This window comes from Bufo bufo, chromosome 8, assembly GCF_905171765.1.
Source record: "Bufo bufo chromosome 8, aBufBuf1.1, whole genome shotgun sequence".
NCBI classification, from domain to species: domain Eukaryota; kingdom Metazoa; phylum Chordata; class Amphibia; order Anura; family Bufonidae; genus Bufo; species Bufo bufo.
The window spans coordinates 82,940,222-82,957,615 of NC_053396.1; positions in this window are offsets into that span (position 1 = coordinate 82,940,222).

The following is a 17,394-nucleotide window of genomic DNA, read 5'->3' on the forward strand; positions in this document are numbered from 1 at the left end:
ACACCGGGAGCTCAAGCCTCTCCTGCTTCCACGCCCCCTTACTCTGCTGTGACCTCCTGCCTACGCCAGAAACATTTAGGCCTCTGCCACTCTTCTGTGCATGGCCTGGAACTTCTCTGTCTGAAATACTTTTAGCTGAACTAAATAAATTAAAAGCAAATTAAAACACCCCTAATAGCAACGAATATACACTGCCTGTCCTAAAAGAAAAAGTCGCCACCAAAAAGAAAGTCACACACTCTAATATTTTGTTGGACCGCCTTTAGCTTTGATTACGGCACGCAATCGCTGTGGCATTGTTTCAATAAGCTTCTGCAATGTCACAAGATTTATTTCCATCCAGTGTTGCATTAATTTTTCACCAAGATCTTGCATTGATGATGATAGGAGTATGACTGCTGCGCAAAGCCTTCTCCAGCAAATTCCAAAGATTCTCAATGGGGTTAAGTTCTGGACTCTGTGGTGGCCAATCCATGTGTGAAAATGATGTCTCATGCTCCCTGAACCACTCTTTCACAATTTGAGCACGAAAAATCCTGGCATTGTCATCTTGGAATATGCCTGTGCCATCAGGGAAGAAAAAATCCATTGATGGAATAACCTGGTCATTCAGTATGTTCAGGTAGTCAGATGAGCTCATTCTTGGAGCACATACTGTTGTTAAACCTAGACCTGACCAACTGCAGCAACCCCAGATCATAGCACTGCCCCCACAGGCTTGTACAGTAGGCACTAGGCATGATGGGTGCATCACTTCTTCTGCCTCTCTTCTTACCCTGATGCGCCCATCACTCTGGAACAGGGTAAATCTTGACTAAGACCACATGACCATCTTCCATTGCTCCAGAGTCCAATCTTTATGCTCCCTAGCAAATTGAAGCCTTTTTTTTCTGGTTTGCCTTACTGATTAGTGGTTTTCTTACAGTTACACAGCTGTTCAGTCCCAATCCCTTGAGTTCCCTTCACATTGTGCGTGTAGAAATGCTCTTACTTTCATTATTAAACATAGCCCTGAGTTCTACTGTTGTTGTTCTTCGATTTGATTTCAACAAAGGTTTAAGAGATCGCCGATCACGATCATTCAGGATTTTTTTCCCGCCACAATTCTTCCTCGAATACGATGGGTCCCCACTAGTGATGGACAAACATCTGCTGGGACGGTTCGCGATCGTGCGAACGTGATCGAACGTGACCGCAAGTTCGCGGCGGGTCCCATTCATTTTAATGGCAGGCGAACCTGAAAAAGCTTCAGCTCATATTTGCAACCAAGAAATAATTACTAGAAGTGCACAAATAGTCCCACAACATGGACACTGACATACCAGATGTATTATTAGATTTTGCGATCTTCATTATTTTTTTTTAATGCGAAATATCGGCAATATAATTTTCACGCACGCACATGCGCACACCAGTTATAATTATTTTTTCCATTACCATTTGTCACTAGAGATGTCGCGAACATAACGTTTTCCGTTCGCAAATGGCAAACGCAAATTTCTGCAAATGTTCGCGAACGGGCGAACCGGGAGAACCGCCATAGACTTCAATAGGCAGGCGAATTTTAAAACCCACAGGGACTCTTTCTAGCCACAGTAGTGATGGAAAAGTTGTTTCAAGGGGACTAACACCTGGACTGTGGCATGCCGGAGGGGGATCCATGGCAAAACTACCATGGAAAATTACATAGTTGACGCAGAGTTGGATTTTAATCCATAAAGGGCATAAATCACCTAATAATCCAATTATTTTTTTTAACAACGTGGTTTAAAACATCCAGTGTGTGTATATGATCAGGTATGATGTTGTATCGATCACATTGACAGACCAAACTCCCCTTTTAATGCACCGCAAACAACCGCAAACAGTCCATTTGCCCAAACGCAAGCTCACCATTTGTACAAGGTTGGATACCAAGCTAGCCATGTACCGTTGATGTCATTGAAGGTTTCTTCCTCCACCCAGCCACGTACGACACCAAGGGGCACGGAAAGGTGAATTGAATTGATTTTTCGAACTGGGAGATGGTTAAAAAAACGCTGGCTCCCTCCCCTTTGTTTGAATCCATGGTCACTGCGTCTGTGCCGTGCAATTTACTGTCCCACCCGATATGAGTGGTATTTTCTGTAGTTCTCTCTTCTCATTAGTTTAATCCCTGTTACGTCCCCAATCTGGGGTCCATTTATTAAATTGATTTTTTGAACGGGGAGATGGTTAAAAAAACTCTGCCTCCCTCCCCTTTGTTTGAATTTACACCACGGTCACTGCGTCTGCGCCGTGCAATTTACTGCCACACCCGATATGAGTGGTATTTTCTGTAGTTCTCTCTTCTCATCAGTTTAAACGCCTCCGGACCGCCTAACGCACGGATGCGTCCTGGAGGCGGTCGATTCATTCATCCTGGACGCATCCGTGCGTCATCTCCCGAGACGCGAGATTTCCTGTAAACGCACGCACACAGGCGCGCGCGTTCACAGGATCGGAAGGTGAGCGAGTGGATCTACAGCCTGCCAGCGACGATCGTTCGCTGGCAGGCTGTAGATGCAATTTTTTTAACCCCTAACAGGTATATTAGACGCTGTTTTGATAACAGCGTCTAATATACCTGCTACCTGGTCCTCTGGTGGTCCCTTTTGCTTGGATCGACCACCAGAGGATACAGGTAGCTCAGTAATAAGTAGCACCAAACACCACTACACTACACCCCCCCTGTCACTTATTAACCCCTTTTTAACCCCTGATCACCCCATATAGACTCACTGATCACCCCCCTGTCATTGATCACCCCCTGTCATTGATCACCCCCCTGTAAGGCTCCATTCAGACGTCCGTATGTTTTTTACGGATCCACGGATACATGGATCGGATCCGCAAAACACATACGGACGTCTGATTTTTTATTTATTTTTCTCACAAAGTCTCCCTTTCCGCTAACTTGGGACAAAAATTTCAATCTTTCATGGACTCAATATGCCCCTCACGGAATACCTTGGGGTGTCTTCTTTCCGAAATGGGGTCCCATGTGGGGTATTTATACTGCCCTGGCATTTTAAGGGCCCTAAAGCGTGAGTCTGAATGGAGCCTTACAGGGGGGTGATCAATGACAGGGGGGTGATCAGGGAGTCTATATGGGGTGATCACCCCCCTGTCATTGATCACCCCCTTGTAAGGCTCCATTCAGACTCACGCTTTAGGGCCCCTAAAATGCCAGGGCAGTATAAATACCCCACATGGGACCCCATTTCGGAAAGAAGACACCCCAAGGTATTCCGTGAGGGGCATATTGAGTCCATGAAAGATTGAAATTTTTGTCCCAAGTTAGCGGAAAGGGAGACTTTGTGAGAAAAAATAAATAAATCTATTTCCGCTAACTTGTGCCTAAAAAAAAAAATTATAGGAACTCGCTATGCCCCTCATTGAATACCTTGGGGTGTCTTCTTTCCAAAATGGGGTCACATGTGGAGTATTTATACTGCCCTGGCATTTTAGGGGCCCTAAAGCGTGAGAAGAAGTCTGGGATCCAAATGTCTAAAAATGCCCTCATAAATGGAATTTGGGCCCCTTTGCGCATCTAGGCTGCAAAAAAGTGTCACACATGTGGTATCTCCGTACTCAGGAGAAGTTGGGCAATGTGTTTTGGGGTGTCATTTTACATATACCCATACTGGCTGAGATAAATATCTTGGTCAAATGACAACTTTGTATAAAAAATGGGAAAAGTTGTCTTTTGCCGAGATATTTCTCTCACCCAGCATGGGTATATGTAAAAAGACACCCCAAAACACATTGCCCTACTTCTTATGAGTATGGTGATACCAGATGTGTGACACTTTTTTGCACAAAATTTTTTTTTTTGGGCACAAATTAGCGGAAATAGATTATTTTTTTTTTTCTCACAAAGTCTCCCTTTCCGCTAACTTGGGACAAAAATTTCAATCTTTCATGGACTCAATATGCCCCTCACGGAATACCTTGGGGTGTCTTCTTTCCGAAATGGGGTCCCATGTGGGGTATTTATACTGCCCTGGCATTTTAGGGGCCCTAAAGCGTGAGTCTGAATGGAGCCTTACAAGGGGGTGATCAATGACAGGGGGGTGATCACCCCATATAGACTCCCTGATCACCCCCCTGTCATTGATCACCCCCCTGTAAGGCTCCATTCAGAGGTCCGTATGTTTTTTACGGATCCACGGATCCATGGATCCGTGGATGTTTTGGGGTGTCATTTTACATATACCCATACTGGCTGAGATAAATATCTTGGTCAAATGACAACTTTGTATAAAAAAATGGGAAAAGTTGTCTTTTGCCGAGATATTTCTCTCACCCAGCATGGGTATATGTAAAAAGACACCCTAAAACACATTGCCCTACTTCTTATGAGTACGGCGATACCAGATGTGTGACACTTTTTTGCAGCCTAGGTGGTCAAATGGGCCCACATTCCAAAGAGCACCTTTCGGATTTCACAGGGCATTTTTTACAGATTTTGATTTCAAACTACTTCCCACGCATTCGGGCCCCTAAAATGCCAGGGCAGTATAAAAAAACCACAAGTGACCCCATTTTGGAAAGAAGACACCCCAAGGTATTCCGGGGCATGGTGAGTTCCTAGAGTTTTTTGTTTTTTGTCACAAGTTAGCGGAAAATTATGATTTTTTTCTTTTTTTTTTTTTTTACAAAGTCTCATATTCCACTAACTTGTGACAAAAAATAAAAACTTCCATGAACTCACTATGCCCATCACGAAATACCTTGGGGTGTCTTCTTTCCAAAATGGGGTCACTTGTGGGGTAGTTATACTGCCCTGGCATTTTAGGGGCACAAATGCTTGAGAAGTAGTTTGAAATCAAAATGTGTAAAAAATGCCCTGTGAAATCCGAAAGGTGCTCTTTGGAATGTGGGCCCCTTTACCCACCTAGGCTGCAAAAAAGTGTCACACATCTGGTATCGCCGTACTCAGAAGAAGTTGGGCAATGTGTTTTGGGGTGTCTTTTTACATATACCCATGCTGGGTGAGAGAAATATCTCGTCAAAAGACAACTTTTTCCATTTTTTTTATACAAAGTTGCCATTTGACCGAGATATTTATCTCACCCAGCATAGGTATATGTAAAATGACACCCCAGAACACATTGCCCAACTTCTCCTGAGTACAGCGATACCAGATGTGTGACACTTTTTTGTAGCCTAGGTGGGCAAAGGGGCCCACATTCCAAAGAGCACCACTTTTCGGATTTCACAGGGCATTCAAACTACTTCTCACACATTAGGGCCCCTAAAAGGCAAGGGCAGTATAACTACCCCACAAGTGACCCCATTTTGGAAAGAAGACACCCCAAGGTATTCCGGAGGGGCATGGCGAGTTCCTAGAATTTTTTATTTTTTGTCACAAGTTAGCGGAAAATGAGACTTTGTAAGGAAAAAATAAATTAAAAAAATCATAATTTTCCGCTAACTTGTGACAAAAAAAAAAAGTTCTATGAACTCACTATGCCCATCAGCGAATACCTTAGGGTATCTACTTTCCGAAATGGGGTAATTTGTGGGGGTTTTCTACTGTCTGGGCATTGTAGAACCTCAGGAAACATGACAGGTGCTCAGAAAGTCAGAGCTGCTTCAAAAAGCAGAAATTCACATTTTTGTACCATAGTTTGTAAACGCTATAACTTTTACCCAAACCATTATTTTTTTTACCCAAACATTTTTTTTTTCATCAAAGACATGTAGAACAATATATTTAGAGAAAAATGTATATATGGATGTCGGTTTTTGTTGAAAAATTTTACAACTGAAAGTGAAAAATGTCATTTTTTTGCAAAAATTTTGTTAAATTTCGATTAATAACAAAAAAGTTAAAATGTCAGCAGCAATTAAATACCACCAAATGAAAGCTCTATTAGTGAGAACAAAAGGAGGTAAAATTCATTTGGGTGGTAAGTTGCATGACCGAGCAATAAACGGTGAAAGTAGTGTAGTGCAGAAGTGTAAAAAGTGGCCTGGTCATTAGGGTGTTTAAGCTAGGAGAGCTGAGGTGGTTAATCCCTGTTACGTCCCCAATCTGGGGTCCATTTATTAAATGGATTTTTCGAACGGGGAGATGGTTAAAAAAAATCTGTCTCCCTCCCCTTTGTTTGAATTTACGCCACGGTCACTGCGTCTGCGCCGTGCAATTTACTGTCACACCCGATATGAGTGGTATTTTCTGTAGTTCTCTCTTCTCATCAGTTTAATCCCTGTTACGTCCCCAATCTGGGTTCCATTTATTAAATTGATTTTTCGAACAGGGAAATGGTTAAAAAAAGCTGGCTCCCTCCCCTTTGTTTGAATTTACGCCACGGTCACTGGGTCTGCGCCGTGCAATTTACTCTCACACCCGATATGAGTGCTACTTTCTGTAGTACTATTCTCATCAGTTTAATCCCTGTTACGTCCCATATCAGGGTGGGATTGCCTTTTGTGAAAAAAAAATTAGGCCGGGTAACTTTGACTGCCTTCACAGTGACAGACCAAACTCTGATACACCAAACTGAATTGATTTTAGGAACCGGGAGATGGAAAAAGCAGCTTGGTCGGTCCTCTTACTCCCAAGTTGGGGCACTGCGCGTGCACGGAGCAATGTGCTGTGATACCCTATATGAGTGATGTCTTAACTAGTACTATTCCTATCAGTTTAATCCCTGTTACGTCCCCTATCCGGGGACATGTGTCGAATTGATTAACCATTGTCGAATTAACGAACCATTACGACATCCTGGAATAATTTAGTTCTGAGCTTTGTACTTGCTTTGTATTGGAATTGATGGGGATATTTTTAATTGTCTGCATTATTTCTAATAAACTATTAAGAGACTTTATTATGATTTTTTTATTTTCATGTATTAAAAACTCACCCATACATCTTAAAAAAAAAAAAAAGTAAGTTTTTTCTATGAAAATTTTTCCAGCCGATCGCTTTTGGTCTGATCATAATGAAGCAACGGCCTTATCATCTGGGGTGTGGCAACATTGCCAACACACTCAGAGGTGATGATCGCTTCATTGTTTTGTTTTTGCAGCCACAGTGCAGCACCAGAGGCTAGAAAAATTAGGCATGTACACATGCCTGAAAAATAATGTTATTGTTGCAGCCGCTGTTGTAGCAGCAGCCGGAAAAATTTATGTTTTTAAGGCAGAAAGGTGACTAAAACATTGCGGCTTGAACCCTAGTTGGTGGCGGAGAATTCATGAAAGTCATCCGGTATGCAGACATTAAATACAGCAGCGTGGGGACCATTTTGAGGCCAAGGCATGTTATCAGGCCTTTTGTTAGTCAAACGTATCCCCCACTGTCAGTCCCTTCGGGATCCATGCCTCATTCATCTTAATGAAGGTGAGGTAATCAACACTTTTTTTTGCGACTTCTTTTGTCGACTTTTTGGCGACTTCTTTTGTCAGTGACAATGCCTCCTGCTGCACTGAAGGTCCTTTCTGACAGGACACTTGAAGCGGGGCAGGCCAGAAGTTCTATCGCAAAATGGGATAGCTCAGGCCACAGGTCAAGCCTGCACACCAAGGGGTTCATCGCTCCTCAGAGTGTCGATATCTGCAGTTAAGGCGAGGTAGTCTGCTACCTGTCGGTCGAGTCGTTCTCTAAGGCTGGATCCTGAAGGGCTGTGGCGATGTGTAGGACTGAAAAAGCTCCGCATGTCCTCCATCAACAACACATCTGTAAAGCGTCCTGTCCTTGCCGCCGTGGTCATAGGAGGATTACTTTCACCTCTTCCCCTGTTAGATTCCCGTTGTGCTGTGACATCCCCCTTATAAGCTGTGTAAAGCATAATTTTAGTTTTGTTTTGAACTGCTGCATCCTTTCTGACTTTCGGTAAGTTGGTAACATTTCCGCCACTTTGTGCTTATACCGGGTGTCTAGTAGCGTGGCCACCCAGTACAGGTCATTCTCCTTCATCCTTTTTATACAAGGGTCCCTCAACAGACATGACAGCATGAAAGACCCCATTTGCACAAGGTTGGATGCCGAGCTACTCATTTCCCGTTCCTCGTCCTCACTGATGTCATTGACGGTCTGTTCTTCACCCCAGCCACGTACAACACCACGGGTCCCAGATAGGTGACAACAATGAGCACCCTGGGATGCCTGCTGTGGTTGGTCTTCCTCCTCCTCAAAGCCACATTCCTCCTCTGACTCCTCTTCCTCATACTCCTCTTGCAGCGTTGCCGCAGGTCCGGCAAGCGATGATGACAAGGCTGTTTCTGGTGGTGATGGTGACCACAACTCTTCCTCTTCACGCTCATCTACAGCCTGATCCAGCACTCTTCGCAGGGCACGCTCCAGGAAGAAAACAAATGGGATGAGGTTGCTGATAGTGCCTTTGGTGCGACTGACTAGGTTTGTCACCTCCTCAAAAGGACGCATGAGCCTACAGGCATTGCGCATGAGCGTCCAGTAACGTGGCAAAAAAATTCCCAGCTCCGCAGAGGCTGTCCTAGCACCCCGGTCATACAAATACTCGTTGACGGCTTTTTCTTGTTGGAGCAGGCGGTCGAACATTAGGAGTGTTGAATTCCAACGTGTCGGGCTGTCGCAAATCAAGCACCTGACTGGCATGTTGTTTCGGCGCTGAATGTCTGAAAAGTGCGCCATGGCCGTGTAGGAACGCCTGAAATAGCCACACACCTTCCTGGCCTGCTTGAGGATGTCCTGTAAGCCTGGGTACTTAGACACAAAGCGTTGTACGATGAGATTCAACACTTGCCCAAATTCAATGCCGCCAACAAATTGCTTCCATTGTCACACACCACTTTGCCGATCTCCAGTTGGTGCGGGGTCAGCCACAGATCCACCTGTACGTTCAGGGCGGACAGGAGTGCTGGTCCGGTGTGGCTCTCTGCTTTCAGGCAAGTCAACCCCAAGACAGCGTGACACTGTCGTATCCGGGATGTGGAATAGCCCCTGGGGAGCTGGGGGGATTCAGTTGATGTGCAGCCAGACACCACAGCAGAAGAGGACTCAGCCGAGGAGGTTATGGAAGAAGGTGGAGTAGGAGGAGTAGAGGAGGTGGCAGTAGGCCTACCTGCAAGTCATTGCGGTGTCACCAACTCCGCTGCAGAGCCACGCATTCCATGCTTGTCAGCCGTCAGCAGGTTGACCCAATGCGCAGTGTAGGTGATATACCTGCCCTGACCGTGCTTTGCAGACCAGGTATCAGTGGTCAGATGGACCCTTGCCCCAACACTGTATGCCAGAGATGCCATGACTTCCTTTTCAATCACTGAGTAGAGGTTTGGGATTGCCTTTTTTGAAAAAAAATTTGTCCGGGTACCTTCCACTGTGGTGTCCCAATAGCGACAAATTTTTTGAAGGCCTCAGACTCCACCAGCTGGTTCGGTAAAAGCTGGCGGGCTAAGAGTTTCATCAAGCCAGCTGTCAGACGCCGGGCAAGGGGGTGACTCTGTGACCTACGCTTCCTACGCTCAAACATTTCCTTTACAGACACCTGACTGTGGGCAGATGAGATGGAACTGCTGAAGGTGAGAGGCGGAGTGGCGGGTGGTTGAGAGGGGGCAAGGAGGACAGCAGTGGTTGACGTGGCTGAAGATGCTGGACCAGGAGGAGGATGGTGGCTTTGAGCTTGTGTGCTGCTTCTACTCGTCATCATGTGTTGATCCCATAGGCGTTTGTGATGTGCGATCATGTGCCTTCGCAAAGCAGTTGTACCTAGGTGGGTGTTGGATTTCCCATGACTCAGTTTCTTTTGGCACAGGTTGCAAATGGCATCGCTGTTGTCAGAGGCAGACACACAAAAAAAATGCCACATTGCTGAGCTTTGCAATGACGGCATTCTGGTGGTGGCAACAGCATGCGTTGATTGGCGTGCTGTCTGGCTGACCCCGGGTGCCGATACATGCTGTCTGACTTTGCCACTAGCTCCTTGCGACGACCTCCCCCTGCTTCCAACTCGTCTCCTCCTTCTCTCTGTCTCCCCTTCTGAACTTTCCCCCTCTTCTTCTTCTCTTCGAGCAGGCACCCACGTGGCATCCATGGACACATCGTCATCATCAACCACTTCACTTGTATCTGACACCTCAGCAAAGGAAGCAGCAGCGGGTACAACATCATCATCATCATCACACTGTACGTCCATGTGTGTAATGCTGCCTGACTGACACATATCCCTGTTATCTCCATCCTCTGGCAATAATGGTTGCGCATCACTAATTTCATCCAAATGATGTGTAAATAACTCCTCTGAGGGATCAAGTGAAGCGGCTGTGGTGGCTGTGGTGGTAGTGGTGGTGGTGGCGGCGGGCGGGAGAGTGGTAACTTGAGAGCAGGTGACCAAAGCTGAGCTGGAGGAGGATGGAGCGTCAAGGTTCTTAGCGGAAGCTGTTGAAGATTGGGTGTCCTGTGTAAGCCAGTCAACTATTTTCTCAGAATTTTTTGGGTTCAGGGTACGTGGCCTCTGAACACTGGGCATTATTCCAGGGCCAGTGGAAATCACAGAACCACGAACACGACGGCCCCTGCGGCGTGGCCTGCCTCTGCCTGTCATTTTTTATTAGATAAGTGTTACTATGCGTGCAAGGTACTGTGCCACCCTATATAAGTGGTGGGCAGTGTGCACAGTACAGTCTGTGTGGGCCTGACACACACTGGCTTGCAACTGTGATTATATCACCGAAAAATATAAAATATAATTTTTTTTATCTGAAAGGTATTTGAGTGAGTAACACCCTGTAACGGTATAAGTGGAGGCCTAGCCACTAGCCAGTGGACACAATACAGTCTGTGTGGGCCTGACACACACAGGCTTGCAAATGTGATTAGATCACAGAAAAATATTAAATATATTTTTTTTTTATCTGCGAGGTATTTGTGAGTGAGTGACACCCTGTAACGGTATAAGTGGAGGCCTAGCCACTAGCCAGTGGCCACAATACAGTCTGTGTGGGCCTGACACACACTGGCTTGCAAATGTGATTAGATCACAGAAAAATATTAAATATCATTTTTTTTTATCTGCGAGGTATTTGTGAGTGAGTGACACCCTGTAACGGTATAAGTGGAAGTCTAGCCACTAGCCAGTGGCCACAATACAGTCTGTGTGGGCCTGACACACACTGGCTTGCAAATGTGATTAGATCACAGAAAAATATTAAATATCATTTTTTTTATCTGAAAGGTATTTGAGTGAGTGACACCCTGTAACGGTATAAGGCTCCATTCACACGTCCGCAAAATGTGTCCGCATCCTTTCCGCAATTTTGCGGAAAGGATGCGGACCCATTCATTCTCTATGGGGACGGAATGTGCTGTCCGCATCCACATTTGCGGATCCGCACTTCCGCATCCGTGCTTCCGTTTCCGCCAAAAAATAGAACATGTCCTATTCTTGTCCGCAATTGTGGACAAGAACAGGCATATTCTATTATGTCGGCAATGTGCGGTCCGCAAAATGCGGAACACACATTGCCGCTTTCCGTGTTTTGCGGATCCGTGTCTCCGTGTATCCGCAAAACACATTGCGGACGTGTGAATGGAGCCTAAAAGTGGAGGCCTAGCCAGTGGCCACAATACAGTCTGTGTGGGCCTGACACACACGGGCTTGCAAATGTGATTATATCGCAGAAAAATATTAAATATATTTTTTTTATCTGAAAGGTATTTGAGTGAGTGACACCCTGTAAAGGTAGAAGTGGAGGCCTAGCCAGTGGCCACAATACAGTCTGTGTGGGCCTGACACACACAGGCTTGCAAATGTGATTAGTTTGCAGAAAAATATTAAATATAATTTTTTTTTTATCTGAAAGGTATTTTAGTGAGTGACACCCTGTAACGGTATAAGTGGAGGCCTAGCCAGTGGCCACAATACAGTCTGTGTGGGCCTGACACACACGGGCTTGCAACTGTGATTATATCACAGAAAAATATTAAATAGAATTTTTTTTATCTGAAAGGTATTTGAGTGAGTGACACCCTGTAACGGTATAAGTGGAGGCCTAGCCAGTGGCCACAATACAGTCTGTGTGGGCCTGACACACACTGGCTTGCAACTTTGATTAGATCACAGAAAAAGATTAAATAGAATAAAAAAAAATCTGCAAGGTATTTTCTGTCACACCCTGTATGAATGGTGTGCACACAGTACTGTCTGTGACTGAGCCTGCAGCCTCTCACACACGGGCAGGCAACTGCAATATATATACAGTACAGACCAAAAGTTTGGACACACCTTCTCATTCAAAGAGTTTTCTTTATTTTCATGACTATGAAGGCATTAAAACTATGAATTAACACATGTGGAATTATATACATAACAAACAAGTGTGAAACAACTGAAAATATGTCATATTCTAGGTTCTTCAAAGTAGCCACCTTTTGCTTTGATTACTGCTTTGCACACTCTTGGCATTCTCTTGATGAGCTTCAAGAGGTATTACCCTGAAATGGTCTTCCAACAGTCTTGAAGGAGTTCCCAGAGATGCTTAGCACTTGTTGGCCCTTTTGCCTTCACTCAGCGGTCCAGCTCACCCCAAACCATCTCGATTGGGTTCAGGTCCAGTGACTGTGGAGGCCAGGTCATCTGGCGCAGCACCCCATCACTCTCCTTCATGATCAAATAGCCCTTACTTTCAAAGTTTTCCCAATTTTTCGGCTGACTGACTGACCTTCATTTCTTAAAGTAATGATGGCCACTCGTTTTTCTTTACTTAGCTGCTTTTTTCTTGCAATAATACAAATTCTAACAGTCTATTCAGTAGGACTATCAGCTGTGTATCCACCTGACTTCTCCTCAACGCAACTGATGGTCCCAACCCCATTTATAAGGCAAGAAATCCCACTTATTAAACCTGACAGGGCACACCTGTGAAGTCAAAACCATTTCAGGGGACTACCTCTTGAAGCTCATCAAGAGAATGCCAAGAGTGTGCAAAGCAGTAATCAAAGCAAAAGGTGGCTACTTTGAAGAACCTAGAATATGACATATTTTCAGTTGTTTCACACTTGTTTGTTATGTATATAATTCCACATGTGTTAATTCATAGTTTTGATGCCTTGTGTGAATCTACAATTTTCATAGTCATGAAAATAAAGAAAACTCTTTGAATGAGAAGGTGTGTCCAAACTTTTGGTCTGTACTGTATATATATAAAAATAAATAAAAAAGCAGACTGATGTACCAGCCCTGAAAAGGGCTTTTTGGGGTGCTGTCAGGACGCTGTCCTGACAGCAGATGAGTCTGTGGACACAGAACACTGCCCTAGCTAACGCTTTCCCAATTGAATCAGCAGCAGCAGCACTGTCCCTCCTCTCACTGAGAATGCAGATTCCGAATGAATCTAAAATGGATGCTGTCCAGGAGGTGGGAGGGTCTGGGAGGGAGGGTCTGCTGCTGATTGGCTGGAATGTGTCTGCTGACTGTAAGGTACAGGGTCAAAGTTTACTCAATGATGATGTATAGGGGGCGGACCGAACATCACATATGTTCACCCGCCGCGGCGAACGCGAACAAGCTATGTTCGCTGAGAACTATTCGCCGGCGAACTATTCGGGTCATCACTATTTGTCACTGTGTGTAGCAGAGGGAACGCAGCAAAACCACAAACAAATGCTGCAGTACCCAAATGCACTATATAGAAAGTATATTATTGGTATATAAGACCCCGCTTCAATCAGTTTTTTGTTGGGGGGCGACTGGTATATTACACCAATTATAATAATTTTTTCTAATTGCGTTTGTCACTCTGTGTAGCTGCAGAACCGCTCACCACTGCTGCACAATACAAATCCACTATAGTATGCTTTCTACAGTCAGGTCCATAAATATTGGGACATCAACACAATTCTAACATTTTTGGCTCTATACACCACCACAATGGATTTGAAATGAAACGAATAAGATGTGTTTTAACTGCAGACTGTCAGCTTTAATTTGAGGATATTTACATCTAAATCAGGTGAACGGTGTAGGAATTACAACAGTTTGCATATGTGCCTCCCACTGGTTAAGGGACTATAAGTAATGGGACAGAATAATAATCATAAATCAAACTTTCACTTTTTAATACTTGGTCGCAAATCCTTTGCAGTCAATTACAGCCTGAAGTCTGGAACACATATACATCACCAGACGCTGGGTTACATCCCTGGTGATGCTCTGCCAGGCCTCTACTACATCTGCCTTCAGTTCCTGCTTGTTCTTGGGTCATTTTCTCTTCAGATTTGTCTTCAGCAAGTTAAATGCATGCTCAATCGGATTCAGGTCAGGTGATTGACTTGGCCATTGCATAACATTCCACTTCTTTCCCTTAAAAAACTCTTTGGTTTCTTTTGCAGTATGCTTTGGATCATTGTCCATCTGCACTGTGAAGCGCCGTCCAATGAGTTCTGAAGCATTTGGCTGAATATGAGCAGATAATATTGCCCGAAACACTTGAGAATTTATCCTGCTGCTTTTGTCAGCAGTCACATCATCAATAAATACAAGAGAACCAGTTCCATTGGCAGCCATACATGCCCACGCCATGACACTACCACCACCATGCTTCACTGATGAGGTGGTATGCTTAGGATCATGAGCAGTTCCTTTCCTTCTCCATACTCTTCTCTTCCCATCACTCTGGTACAAGTTGATCTTAGACTCATCTGTCCATAGGATGTTGTTCCAGAACTGTGAAGGCTTTTTTAGATGTTGTTTGGCAAACTCTAATCTGGCCTTCCTGTTTTTGAGGCTCACCAATGGTTTACATCTTGTGGTGAACCCTCTGTATTCACTCTGGTGAGGTCTTCTCTTGATTGTTGACTTTAACACACATACACCTACCTCCTAGAGAGTGTTCTTGATCTGGCCAACTGTTGTGAAGGGTGTTTTCTTCACCAGGAAAATAATTCTTCGGTCATCCACCACAGTTGTTTTCCGTGGTCTTCCGGGTCTTCTGGTGTTGCTGAGCTCACCGGTGCATTCCTTCTTTTTAATAATGTTCCAAACAGTTGTTTTCACAACGCCTAATGTTTTTGCTATCTCTCTGATGAGTTTTTTTATTTTATTTTTTTCAGCCTAATGATGGCTTGCTTCACTGGTAGTGACAGCTCTTTGGATCTCATCTTGAGAGTTGACAGCAACAGATTCCAAATGCGAATAGCACACTTGAAATGAACTCTGGACCTTTTATCTGCTCATTGTAATTGGGATAATGAGGGAATAACACACACTTGACCATGGAACAGCTGAGAAGCCAATTGTCCCATTACTTTTGGTCCCTTAACAAGTGGGAGGCACATATACAAACTGTTCTAATTCCTACACCGTTCACCTGATTTTGATGTAAATACCCTCAAATTAAAGCTGACAGTCTGCAGTTAAAGCACATCTTGTTTGTTTCATTTCAAATCCATTGTGGTGGTGTATAGAGCCAAAAATGTTAGAATTGTGTTGATGTCCCAATATTTATGGACCTGACTGTATGTTAGAAAGTGTATTATAAGTGTATTACACCCCTCTGTACTGCACACCTATCAATAGTACACCTATACCAGTCCTTAAAAGGACTTTTGTTTACCTGTTGATAGCGTTTTTGTCCCTAACAGTCTGTCCCTGCTCCACACAGCAACCTTTCCCTACACTGACAAAAGACTGAATGTAAAATGGCAGCCAGATTGGGTCTATTTATAAGGAAGGGGGTATGTCCATGTGCTGAAACTTTTCAATTGGCTGTCCTGTACCACCTGATGGATGTGTTATGGGTCAAAGTTCTTCACAATGTAAAAGAATATGGCGGGTGTGAATATCGCAATATGTTCGCATGTTCGGCTAATCGCGAACGAGCAAAGTTTGCAGCGAACCGACTGCTGGGCAAACCGCAAGGCCATTACTAGTCCCCACTATCGTTCCAGTTTTTAATAATGAGCTGGACAGTTCTTAACCCAATTTTAGTAGTTTCTGTAATCTCCTTAGATGTTTTCTCTGCTTGATGCATGCCAATGATTTGACCCTTCTCAAACAGACTAACATATTTTCCACGACCACGAGATGTGTCTTTTGATATGGTTGTTTAAGAATTGAGAAGCAATTCATTGCACCAGTTGGGGTTTAATAACTTATTGCCAGCTGAAAGATGATCGCCCATGCAGTAATTATCCAATAGGAGGCTCATACCTATTTGCTTAGTTAAATCCAGGTGGCGACTTTTTTTTTGGACAGGCAGTGTATTTTCCTTTTTGTACTGAAATAAGCCACTAAACGCTTTCACCACAAATAACTGCTACACTGAAATGCGTATATATTTTTTTCTTTTTGTACTGAAATAGGCCACTAAATGCTTTCAACACATATAACTGCAGAAGTGAACTGAGAATATGTTTTTCTTTTTGTACTGAAATAGGCCACTAAACGCTTTCACCACAAATAACTGCAACAGTGAACTGCGTATATATTTTTCTTTTTATACTCCAATAGGCGACTAAATAGTGATGGACAAACATCGGCCGGGACGGTTCGCGAATGATCAAATGTTCGTGAACCGCACGTTCGCAGCGGGCACCATTGACTTTAATGGCAGGCGAACCTGAAAAACCTTCAGGTCATATTTGCAGCCACCAAATACTTACTAGAACTGCAAAAATAGTCCCACAACATGGGCAGACATATACCAGAGGGGGATCACTGGCAAAAATTCCCACAAAAAATATGTAAACTCTCAAAAATGTGCCCTGCTGGAGCCTAGAAATTTTTTATTTTAGGCCACGGTAGTACAGGCCCCAAATATTAGGCATTCACCTGACAGAAACGAACTTGTGATTATGTGGCTGGAGCTACATTAGGTGGTCACTGGATACAAATTTTATTGTAGGCCAGTACAGGCCCCAAAAATTAGGCATTAACCTGACAGAAACGAACTTGTGATTATGTGGCTGGAGATACATTAGGCGGTCACTGGATAAAATTTTTACTGTAGGCCACTGGAGTACAGGCCCCAAAAATTAGGCATTCACCTGACAGAAAAGAACTTGTGATTATGTGGCTGGAGGTACATTAGGCGGTCACTGGATAAAAATTTTACTTTAGGGCAGTACAGGCCCCAAAAATTAGGCATTAACCTGACAGAAAAGAACTTGTGATTATGTGGCTGGAGGTACATTAGGTGGTCACTGGATAAAAATTTTACTGTAGGCCACTGGAATACAGGCCCCAAAAATTTGGCATTCACCTGACAGAAAAGGCCTTTTATGCTGCTGTATACAGTCGTGGCCAAAAGTTTTGAGAATGACAAAAATATTAGTTTTCACAAAGTTTGCTGCTAAACTGCTTTTAGATCTTTGTTTCAGTTGTTTCTGTGATGTAGTGAAATATAATTACACGCACTTCATACGTTTCAAAGGCTTTTATCGACAAT